Below are 11,753 nucleotides of genomic sequence, written 5' to 3'. Positions count from 1 at the left end.
TTACTGTGCTTTTCATGGTGTGGCCTCTTCGCTGGGATGGCAGACCACCCTGTTCTCCTGGGCTTTGGGGGAGGGAGTTCTGCACTAGAGTTGGCTCCTGGGAACGGGGAGCAGGAGGCAGACACAGAGGTGACCTCCTCGTATTGGGAGTGCCCTTGGCTGCAGCTCCCTGACCGTGCCCTCGAAGGACGCCAGGCCAGTGCCACCCAGGGATCCTCGCAGTGGCACCCAGTGATATTCCAGGCCCAGCGGGTCTCCTCCAGGAGGTGTGGGAGGAGTGGTTCTGAGCCCTTGCTGGAACCTGTCCATAGGCGGCTCTTTGTTCCCCTTGTGATGACGCAGTGAGTCACCCATCCAGCTCTGAAAGGCTAATCCCGTTCTCCAAGCAGACGTGACTCAGGTCAGGAGTCTGTGCCCCTCTGAGAAAATTGTGCTTAGGATGCACGCCCTCTGCAGCGGCCCTCACTGAGGAAGCCCAGGCATCTCCAGGGTTGGTAGCTCCAGCCCCTGCACCTGTGCAGGATGGCACCAGCCTCAGCCCTCTGCACCCCAAGGCTTTGCCCTTGGGGCTAGTGACGATCCATGTCCCCAACTGGTCTGGGGACAACAGTGAACTGGAAAAAGGAGTCATAATTGAATCCAGTTTTTACAACTGTGTTCTATTAACAAGGTTAAGAAAAGTAAGATTCATTGAGTCATCTGTCTTCAGGGTCAAAGAGCTTGAGACACAAGTGGAAAGTGAAAGAAAAAACCCGATGTAGAGGTTTGGGAAGTCTTTGTGTTCTTCACACTTGTTTCATGGTTCCGTTACATCCTGTGGAGCCAGTGTGCGACCTGACTCGAAGTCCCAGCTCTATGTCAGGTGGCCTTCCGCTGTGCTTCTCCGTCACTTCCAGAACCTGTGCCTAGGCTCTGTTAGCCTGAGGGCCTGCTGTGGGGCCAGAGAAAGGAGGGAGGAGAAAAGAAGAGAGGCAGAGAGGGAAGGAGAGTGTGTAAGAAGCTGGGGGGTGCGGGGCAGGGGGCCGCAGGTAGGAGGCAGCTCTACCAATTCCTACCTATTTGACCCAATTATACAGCTTCTCTCTCTAGTCTTAGTCTCTTCATTGGTGAAATTAAAACTGTAGCAGTGTCTTCATTTGCTTATATATGTGATATGATGTATGATCCCATAATATGATTATTTCTGTTCAGTCGCTAAGTCGTGTCTGACTCTTTGCGACCCCGTGGACTGCAGCATGCCAAGCCTAACATGATATATGATACAATATATGGTGAGTTATGATCTGTATGATATGATATTCAACATATGTAATTCTAGCCTCTTGACTGGCACATGACAATCTTAACCATGGTTTCTGTTCACATTAGCAAAAATGATAAATATTATATTGAACTGTGGTGTTGGAGAAGACTCCTGAGAGTCCCTTGGACTGCAAGGAGATCCAACCAGTCCATTCTGAAGGAGATCAGCCCTGGGGGTTCTTTGGAGGGAGTGATGCTAAAGCTGAAGCTCCACTACTTTGGCCACCTCATGCGAAGAGTTGACTCATTGGGAAAGACCTTGATGCTGGGAAGGATTGGGGGCAGGAGGAAAAGGGGATGACAGAGGATGAGATGGCTGGATGGCATCACTGACTCGATGGACATGAGTTTGAGTAAAGCCTGGGAGTTGGTGATAGACAAGGAGGCCTGGCGTGCTGCGATTCATGGGGTCGCAAAGAGTAGGACACAACTGAGTGACTGAACTGAAATGAGTAATATCTCACAATGCATGCTTTCCAAATGAATAATTTTTGAACAGTACACTCTTGCAGCAACTAAAAAAAAAAGAACCCAGTGTCCACAGGTGAACTTTTAACAGAACCAGAGAGACAGGTAGTTGTAGAAAGCATCTTGATTGAAGAAGACTTCTTTTTAGCATCCCGCAACCCAAGGCAGATATAAGCTCAACCTTGAAGAGGAAGATACATTAAACCACTCAGATATGCTGCACTTCCCAGCTCCAGCCAAGAGGTGATAAGGCGAAATTTTATGTTATCAACTAAAATGGAGTTCTGAGATTAGGATGTCTCCCTGGAACTTGGCGCCAGACAGTGATTCAGTGAGGGCTTCATATATGTTAAATGACAATGATAAGATTTAGATTCCCACCATAAAGCTTTCCTAGAATAACAGAGCCTAGATTTGTTTTCTTTATTCCTTCCCCATCATCATTACTGTGGTTTTTAATCACCGGATATGACGGCCTGACGGTTTCAAACATCTCCTAGTTGTCCAGGAGGTTTGGTGCGTTCCGCGTGTCCTGACCTGACCATCGCCTATCAGGGATCTCTGTGCAGATGCAGGATCAGTCCTTCTGAACAAGTCCTCTGCTGCTGCTTCTCACCCTCCTGCTGTTTCAGTTTAAGCCTTACAACGAGAAGTGTTCTGCACAGTCCAACAAGAGATGCCATCTGTATTGCAAGGAAATGGATGACTCGAAGCTTATGCACAGAAAGAAACCTTAGGTGTTGGTTACTGACCCTGTCATTGAATGGGGGTAACTTTGTCTTCTAGGGTCAAGGGTAATTAGCTTGTTTCTTCCTTTCAAACAGAGATGTCATTTAGCCGGGAGGTTACACCATTTCTCAGCAATGCATCCCAAAGATGCTTCAATCCAGATGTCACATGGAGTCCTAGAACTTGAAGCCCATCATGGGCTCCATTGCAGCTCTTGCCTGAAATTTCCAATTTCAGAGCCTGAAGCACAAGCCTACAAGTGAACATTCTCCACCAAATGCCATCTGTTAGCCTCTTTCATCCAAGTCAATTTTTTTCCATTTTAATAATGCCACCATGAAGAGCAGTCAGTTATACGGAGGCTGTTTACAGTCTGTGATATGTCCACAGTCTTCTAATAATGCACCCATCCTGAGCCACTGGGAGTCCTATGGACACCAGAAGTTAATGGGAGTCCCTCCCGTAAACTCCCTTCAGTAAACCTCAGGCCCTCTTCTCGTGGATCCCATGGGAATGCGCTCTTAACGTCTTCCCCAGGTTCTGTGCCCACCCCTCCAGGAGTGCAAGCTTAATCGCGGGGTGCCTTGTTTTGGGGAGCGTCCTGTTTGTCTATTGTTAGAACAAAAACAGTGCCCCATATTTTGGCCACTTGAAAAGAATGACTGCTTCTCTTCCAAGGGTCAGGGAGGTGGTGAGAAAGTCTGATGTGAAAGTCATCCCACCGCTTCCTGGAGATGGCATTCTCAATCCTTGAGTCATCACTCCTTTCACCCTTTATAGCCAAGCGGCCACTTCCTCTCATTAAAAGCCGGCGAGGGCTAGAACTTACTGGATGAGGGTAAGACGATCCCAAGGAAACCAGGGCTGGTGGGCTTCAAGAATAGACAGTCGGACAGTCCTGTGTGAATAATGAGTAGCCTTTGAAACCAGGCATCCTCAGGCGTCTGGGACAGAGGCAGCGGGCATCTTGGTTTGCTCGTCTGTCCACTGGTGAGGGTGGTCCTGGGACCATAGTTGCCTCCCCTGGGGACCCTGGCACTGCATTAGCTCATCCACACTCAGGGCTCAGGAGACCAGACTCCCTCCACCTCTGTCTACTCATCCAGCTCGAGTCAGCCCCCGTGCCATTCACCGAGTCATGACAGACACCTCTGGGGTTATTGTTTTATGCTCTATTGCAGCATATTTAAAAGGAATGTTTTTAATTTTCGCTGTAGGGACAGCACTGGGTTCTCCTCTAGCTCCACGTTCTGACCTCAGCAAGTCTCATTTTCTGAGCTGGAGAATGGAAATAGCAAGCACTTCCTGGGCAGCCTGGAGGACAGTTGCAAGAAGCAAGAGCAGAGCCCTTACCCGGTGTCAAGGGTTTCCAGGCTTCCGTAGGGCAGCCAGACATGCGGCCCACAACGTGCCCTCTGTGCATAAAGGCTGTTTCAAGGGAAATGCACTTAAAATAACACCAGGCGCAAGAAGGGTACCCTTCCTGGACGCGGCAGAGAAGACCCCCACCCCGCCACCATGGAAGATGGCCCCTAGAGCCTGGAGGGAGTAACGTCCTCATCCTGCCCGGTAGGGAGTCAGGCCGAGAGCGCTCTGCGCAGACGGGCCCTGTTAACGTGACTCCTGCCTTTCCCGGCCTCCCCGTGTATGGTAGTTACTTTTCCGCAGTTTCCTTTCTGTCCAGCCCAATATAAAAGCATTTAAGGTCATGGCTTCTTTGCGTCTTTGCTCCTTGTGAAGGCTCCTAAACCTCCAGTAAATGAGCCTGTAGGCTTGTTCCCTCTTGATCTTTCCTACATCACTTTAATTCTCAGGCCCAGGTGACGGCCTGTGAGGGCAGAGGGAAACTTCTGTCCTGAACTTATGGCCCTTTCTCCCAGAAGTCTCAACATTCTTATTCGCCCAGCCTTCCTCCTCCTCAGAGGGACCTGTATGCCTGCCTCTCCTCCAGCCCTACCTGGAAACTCTACAGGTGAGATGGGAACAGCCACCTCTGGGTGAGGCTGGCAAAGCCCAGTGCCCAGAGAACCCCTGGAGCACTGCCACTTCAGTCGTTCCACCCTGGGGGCTGTTCTTTCGCAGTCAGGATCAGACGCCCGATGTGTTTGAAGACGTCTTTCTTCCAGGGCAGACTCGTCAACCTCAGCAGGGGTTGAGGAGGATTCTTGTCCTACTGCGCCAACTGGCGGCTGCGGGACTAGAGTCGGGCCCGCCAGGTGGGCATGTGGAGAGGCACCTGGTTAGCAGCTGGTCTGGCCAACACGGACTCAGAGCACCTCAGGTGAGCTGATGGGTCAGTGGGCTGGCCTTGGATAAGCCCCTGGGACCCCAACAAAGACCCTCAGCGGTCCTCCCAACCTCCCACTGCGACTTTCTTCTCCTGGGAGACCCTGGGCACCCACCACCTTCTTCCCTGACAACCCCTCCCTAAGGCCCCACCACGGACCCAGCCTCTGTGAGAAGACTCGGTTCCTAATGGTTAGAGGAGAGTCGTGAATCATCCTGGGAAGACCATCCAGGACAGAAATGGAAAGGGAATCACTTATAACATTTCAGGCTGTCAGGCATGACTACAGGAAGGCAGACTGGACCATATTCATAAAACACTAACTTCACGTCTGTTTTGTCAGACCCCTTTTTCCTGGTTGGGTCTCACTGAAATTGTGTGACCGACACATTCTGCTGTGGCCCGGCCACCATGCCTCCTGTCCCTCGAGGCGTCCCGGTCTGCCCGGGACTAACGGGAGAGCTCCAGAGCCCAGCCTCCCACACACAAGACATGAGGGCGGCCACTGGCCCGGTGACACGTCTCCCCCTCCCTCTGGGCTGAGCTGGTAGGCTCTGGCCTGCCAGCTCTGCTTAGTTAGAGGCGCTTTCTGACAAATGGACCCTGTATTTTACTGGATTCTTCATCCATATAATTAGGCAGTTAGACTAGATCATCTCTTAGGGATTTTCCAGCTCTAAAGTGGCACAATTCCATGGTTTTATGGTGTGTGGCTGAGTTTCTTTTAGTCCATTTTGCTCAGTAAGGATTATGCAGCCTCATCACGACTTGTCACAAGAAAGGGACGTTCTATCATACCCAGGACGGGCTCGGCATCCAGGTGTATATGCTCCATGTACACAGTAATACACAAAGAATTTTCTAGTACATTCGAATGAAGGGAAATAGCCAGTAAACTCAAAACAATTAGAAATGTCTGAAGTCAATCTCAGTATTGTATTCTGTGCTCATTCACTTAAAAATCTTACTTGGAATGGGCTTTAATGTCAGGTCAAGAGCAACAATGCAGTTTCAAAGTACCTGTAACAAAAAAATAGGCATATAGTAATCAGATTTATCTGTCTTGAGGAGCCCATTAGAAGACACAGTTTTCAGGTGTTGAGCCATTCCCTAACAGTGACAGTCTTATTAGAGGCGATTGCATCAGAAGTACGTATTGGTATTTAACTTTTATCCTAAGTGGTTGTTTCCTCTTTCTATAAAATTAGCAAGAAAAGACCAATAAAAATCACCAATTCTGATTCAGTGTGTGTCTCACTTGGATAAAAACACAAGCTATTTAAAGAAACCCAGATGTAGCAGGGGGAGGGTGATGGGCACAAGTGGGGAGGAGGCTCATCTCTAGTCTCCAAACTCAGCTGAGGGGAAACCTGTCCTGGGGGGTGAGGGGGCATCAGGGAGTCCTGATGTCCTTCCAGCAGCCTCCACCAGCTGAACCAGAGTGTGCGGGGTGGAGGTCAGCTTCACTGGGTTTTGATGGTTGTGCCATTATTGCCCTGTTTAGCAGGAGAGGAAGCTGAGGCCCAGACAGGACGGTTAACTTCCCCAAGTTCGCTTAGTGGGTGCAGAGCTGAGCTTCACATCAGCAGTTCTGACCCCAGAGCCTGTGCCATGAGGCAGGGTCACACACCTCACATGAAACTCAACGTGAAAAGAGCAGAAAATGCAAACTAGCAAACTCCAAACAAGAAGAAACTTCACACACACACTCAGAGGTGTCTGTCTTGAATTATTTCCCTTTGGAGGTACATATAGTAGGTTAACAAGGGGTTCACAGAGTTGAATGCTTGGCGGGTGGCTGGCTGTACATGTAGTGAATATATACACATACACACATACATATATACTGGACAACCTGTCTCGATGCAGCTTGGCAGCACCACTGTAAATGAACGGAAGGTGTGAGGAAATGTGATCCCCTCCAGACCCTCCAGGAAGAGCGCAGACCTGCAGGAGCCTTGGCTTCAGCCCAGTGAGACCTGTGCCACATTCTGAAATCCAGAATCACACAGCGGTAAACGTGTGCTGTTTTCAGCCAATAAGTTTGTGGTAATCTGTTACAGCAGCGATAGGAAACTAATACACTCACCCAAAGTATGTTTTTTCATGTTGAGGTTTGATGGCAAAACATGGGCTGTTCATTTTGTCTTGACTGACAGACTGACTGTCTTGGTTTTTTCCCGTGATCACTGGTTGTTGTTGTTTAGTTGCTCAGTCATGTCCAGCTCTCTGCGAAACCATGGACTGTAACCTGCCAGGCTCCTCTGTCCATGCGGATTCTCTGGGCAAGAATACTGGAGTGGGTTGCCATGCCTTCCTCCAGGGGATCCTCCCAACCCAAGGATCGAACCCATGTTTCCTGCACTGGCAGGCAGGTTCTTTACTGCTGAGCCACTGGGGAAGCCTGATCACTGTTTACTACACAGTAAAGTTACTGAAAGTGTCTCTTCCTCTCTAAGTTCTCCAGATCACTTCCTGTCTCATTCTCCCCTTCCTAGTGGTCTTTCTGCACCATGCAGGGTGTCCACAGTGACATGTCTGTGAGCTTTTAGAAGTTTTTGGTGCTGCTTATTTTGAATTTTTAAGGTTATTTTTAATTGAGACTCCTTTTCAATGAGTGACTAGTGTACAAAGACAAGAATCAGAACTTAAATAAGACTTTGCCTTTTATGAGACTGAGTTTCAAGAAGGAAGAAGAAACATAATCACTGGCTAATAGTTGGGAAACTTCCACTCCCCTCCCTTAGCATGTTGACATTATGACCTTTGTTTAGATGTGAATACAGTCTCCTCCAAAAAGATGACCTGCGGTCATGTGGGGAGACCCTGGGAGGTCGAGCGGGTGACACAGGGATGGGGGTCAGAGGGCACATCCCAAAGAGCACTGACAGTGTGAATTGAGAGGGAAGTTCAGTATCTTGCCAGAAAAGAAATACTAAGAGTCTCTACTTTTGTTGAAACATTGACATTTTTTCTCTAATATCAATATGTAGTGTTGGGGAAATAAGATAATCCTACCAACGAAAGCCCTTTATGTACCAGTATAGATGAGACAAGGAGTAATGTATTATAGAACAGTTAGCAAACTCACAGGTGCACAGGCCAGCATGAAGTGAGGCATGCACATGTAGTGAATATATACACATACACACATACATATATACTGGACAACCTGTATCGATGCAGCTTGGCAGCACCACTGTAAATGAACGGAAGGTGTGAGGAAATGTGATCCCCTCCAGACCCTCCAGGAAGAGCGCAGACCTGCAGGACAGAATTGCAGACATTTACATGGTAAAGTGGGCTTCTCTGGTGGCTCAGCTGATAAAGAATCTGCCTGCAATGTGGGAGACCTGGGTTCAATCCCTGAGTTGGGAAGATCCCCTAAAGAAGGAAACAGCTACCCACTCCAGTATTCTGGCCTGGAGAATCCCAAGGACTGTATAGTCCATTGGGTAGCAAAGAGTCGGACACAACTGAGCGACTTTCACTTCACATGGTAAAGTAGAAGAAAAAACCACTAAAGCTCCTCTTGTCTCCCTGAGTGATGAAAGGACAGGTCTTGTGACAGTCTCCCTCAGAGAGCCCCCAGTTCAGTCCAGAGTCCAGCTACAGTTCCAAGGGGCAGACGACCTCACATTATAAAACCAGAAAGTTGTCCTCTTCTCTGTCTGTGACTTTCTCAAGGAGCTGTGCTAAACGGGGAGAGACACCCGCCCCACAGACTATGGCACTCTTTACACTTACTCAGTCGTGCTTCTCTGTGGTGAGGAGTTGACTTACTCATTGTTGTTGTTCATTCACTAAGTTGTGTCTGGCTCTTTGCGACCCCATGAACTGTAGCACACCAGGCTCCTCTGTCCTTCACTATCTCCCAGAGTTTGCACAAATTCATGTCCACTGAGTCTGTCTATGAGCTATGTAACCATTCTCATTCTTTGCTGCCCCCTTCTCTTCCTGCCATCAATCTTTCCCAGCATCAGGGTCTTTTCCAGTGAGTCAGCTCTTTGCATCAGGTGGACAAAGTATTAGAACTTAAGCTTCGGTCCTTCCAATACAGGGTTGACTCCCTTTAGGACTGACTGACTTGATCTCCGTGCTGTCCAAGAGACTCTTAAGAGTCTTCTCCATCACCACAGTTCAAAAGCATCAATTCTTCAGCATTCAGCCTTCCTTATGGTCCTACTCTCACATCCACACAAGACTACTGGAAAAACCATAGCTTTGACTATACAGACGTTTGTCGGCAAAGTGATTTCTCTGCTTTTTAATCCACTCTCTAGGTTTGTCATAGCTTTTATACCAAGGAGTAAGTGTCTTTTAATTTCATGGCTACAGTCACCATCCACAGTGATTCTGGAGCCCAAGAAATAAAATCTACCACTTTTTTCCATTTCTTTTTCCCATCTGTTTGCCATGAAGTGATAGGACCAGATGCCATGACCTTAGTTTTTGACTTACTCATTACTCCCTAAAAACCTGCCTTCCTCTTGCCAGATACATATCATCACCCAGCTTCAATGAATCTGATACTTGATTAAAAGGAACAACAATAGACCTGTGAGGGTTGAATGCTCCCTGTGTCCTTGAATTTCTTATCGACTTCTGAATAACTACCCTCTGAGTGGGATTTCCTTGTGATTCTCCTATAAATGAGCCTATATTTCTCTTGAGAAGAGCTTTAGAGTGACCTCTATTTAATAGTAACCTGGGTTCAATTTTAATTAGGCTGTAAGTGGTAAATATTTGCTAATAGACTTTAGGCTGAATAATTAATTAGTAAAAGACTGCTATGTACTGACATTTATGTGACCAAACTAATAGATGTGATCCAATGAAGTCTAAGTGAAAGCAATTTTTTCTAACCTAATTGTTAAGGATTTAAGATATCTACAACACTGTTGTTTTAAAAAAATCACAGTGTGATTTTTCTTTAAAAATTTATTTCTATTTCAATGGCTTGAATAAAGATGTTCTTTTTATTTTGTTACATTAGCCCAAACAGCTATCCTACTGAAACATAATAAAACTAGAATTAGACAGATTCTGTATTTTATCCCTTTGTGGTACATTGTTTAAAACAACTTAGGTTTTATTTATTATTCCAATAGATAAAGGTTGTATGATTTGGAAGTCCAATTTTTTTTAACAGTTTTATGGGGGGTCAAATTTACATACCATAAAACTCACTCATTTTAACTGTACTGTTAGGTGATTTTTAGTGAATGTACAGGGTTGTGAAGCCGTCCTCACAGTGCAGTTTTAGTCTCACTCATGTACCCTACTCCTCATTCCCACCCCCAACTCCATGCACCAGGAAACTATTTTCCTTTTAGAAATGTTTACATTTTTAAACATGGTAAGATACACATAACATAAACTTTACCATCTCATTATTTTTTTTATTATATGAGTTTCAGGTGTCCAGTATTCTGGCTCTACATTTGTGCACACAGGAGTATCAGCAGCAGCACAGCTATTATTGCTCTCCAGCCCATGTGGTTCATACCCTTCACCCATTCACTTATCCTCCAATCCCCTCCCCCTCTGGTAATCACTCTTCTGTCCTCTGTATCTTTGAGTTTGTTTTATTTTGTTTGCTTTGGGTTTTTTTAGATTCCACATATGAGTGAAATCATATGCTATTTGTCTTTCTCCATATGACTTACTTCACTAAGCATAATACCCTCATGGTTCACCCATGTTGTTGCAAATGGAAAGATTTCATTCTTTTCATGGCTGAGTAATATTTCATTATATATATTATACTACATTATATATATATATATATGTCTGTTTTTGTGCCAGTACCATATTGTTTTGATTAGTGTAGCTTTGTAGTATAGCTTGAAATCAGGGAGTGTGATACATATATATACATTCACATTTTCTTTATCCATTCATCTGTTTTTAGACACTTAGATTGTTTCAATGTCTTAGCTATTGTTAATAATTTTGTAGTGAGCCTTGGAGTGCATATATCTTTTCAAATTGGTGTTTTTGTGTTCTTCAGATAAATGCTCAGAGTTGAATAGTTCTTAATTTTTTGAAAAATCTCCCTACTGCTTCCCATAGTGGCTGCACTGATTTACATTCCCACCAATGGTATATGAGGGTTCCCTTTTCTCCAATCTCTATTATCTGTGGACTTTTCGATGACTGCCATCCTAACAGATATGAGGTGATATTGTTTTGCTTTGCATTTCACAGATGACTAGGGTTTTTGAACATTTTTTCACGTACCTGTTGGCCATCTTTATGTCTTCTTTGGAAAAATGTCTAGTCAGGTCCTCTGCCCATTTTTTAAATCAGGTTGTTTGTTTTGTTGTTGTTGTTGAGTTGTTTGAGTTCTTTATATATTTTAGATATTATTCCCTTATTGGTTATATGATTTGCAAATATCTTCTCCCATTCAGTAAGCAGTTTTTGTTTTGATGATGGTTTTATTTTTTTCAATGTGCAGAAGCTTTTTTAGTTTGATGTGGTACCATTTGTTAATTTTTGCTGTGGAGTCAGAGCCCCAAAAACATTGCTGTACCCAATGTCATTGTGGTTACCCCTCATGTTTTTGTCTGGTAATTTTGTAGTTCAGGTCTTATATTCAGAACTTTAATCCATTTTGAGTTAATTGTGTGTGGTGTATGGTAGTGATCTAGTTGCATTCTTTTACAGGTGGCTTTTTACTTTTCCCAACACTGTTTATTGACGAGATTGTCTTTTCTTCACAGTATGTTCTTTGCTCCTTTAAGTTAATTGTCTAAATACATGTGGATTTATTTTCAGACTCTCAATGCTGATCCATTGTTCTGTATGCCTGTTTTTGTGCCAGTACCATATTTTTTTATTAAGGTAGCTTTGTAGTATAGCTTGAAATCAGTAAGTGTAATACTTCCAGCTTTGTTCTTGGGAATCTACTGTCTCTATTGATTTTCTCTTTCTTGGATATTTCATATAAAGAGAATTATAT

General features: G+C 45.4%; 1 long non-coding RNA gene across 1 annotated transcript; it reads left to right on the top strand.

Annotated features, from left to right (window-relative positions):
• The first annotated feature begins 3,259 nt into the window (after positions 1-3,259).
• Positions 3,260-4,208, top strand: LOC147360769 (uncharacterized). Its single transcript, XR_015138710.1, has 2 exons — positions 3,260-3,337; positions 3,717-4,208. It is a non-coding gene; the product is annotated as an uncharacterized LOC147360769 (long non-coding RNA).
• Positions 4,209-11,753: the final 7,545 nt, after the last annotated feature.

This window comes from Bos grunniens, chromosome 13 (genome assembly GCF_055505025.1).
Source record: "Bos grunniens cultivar Pamir isolate PY7600 chromosome 13, Bosgru_T2T1.0, whole genome shotgun sequence".
Lineage (NCBI taxonomy): Eukaryota > Metazoa > Chordata > Mammalia > Artiodactyla > Bovidae > Bos > Bos grunniens.
This window is presented reverse-complemented; position numbering and strand designations above follow the sequence as displayed.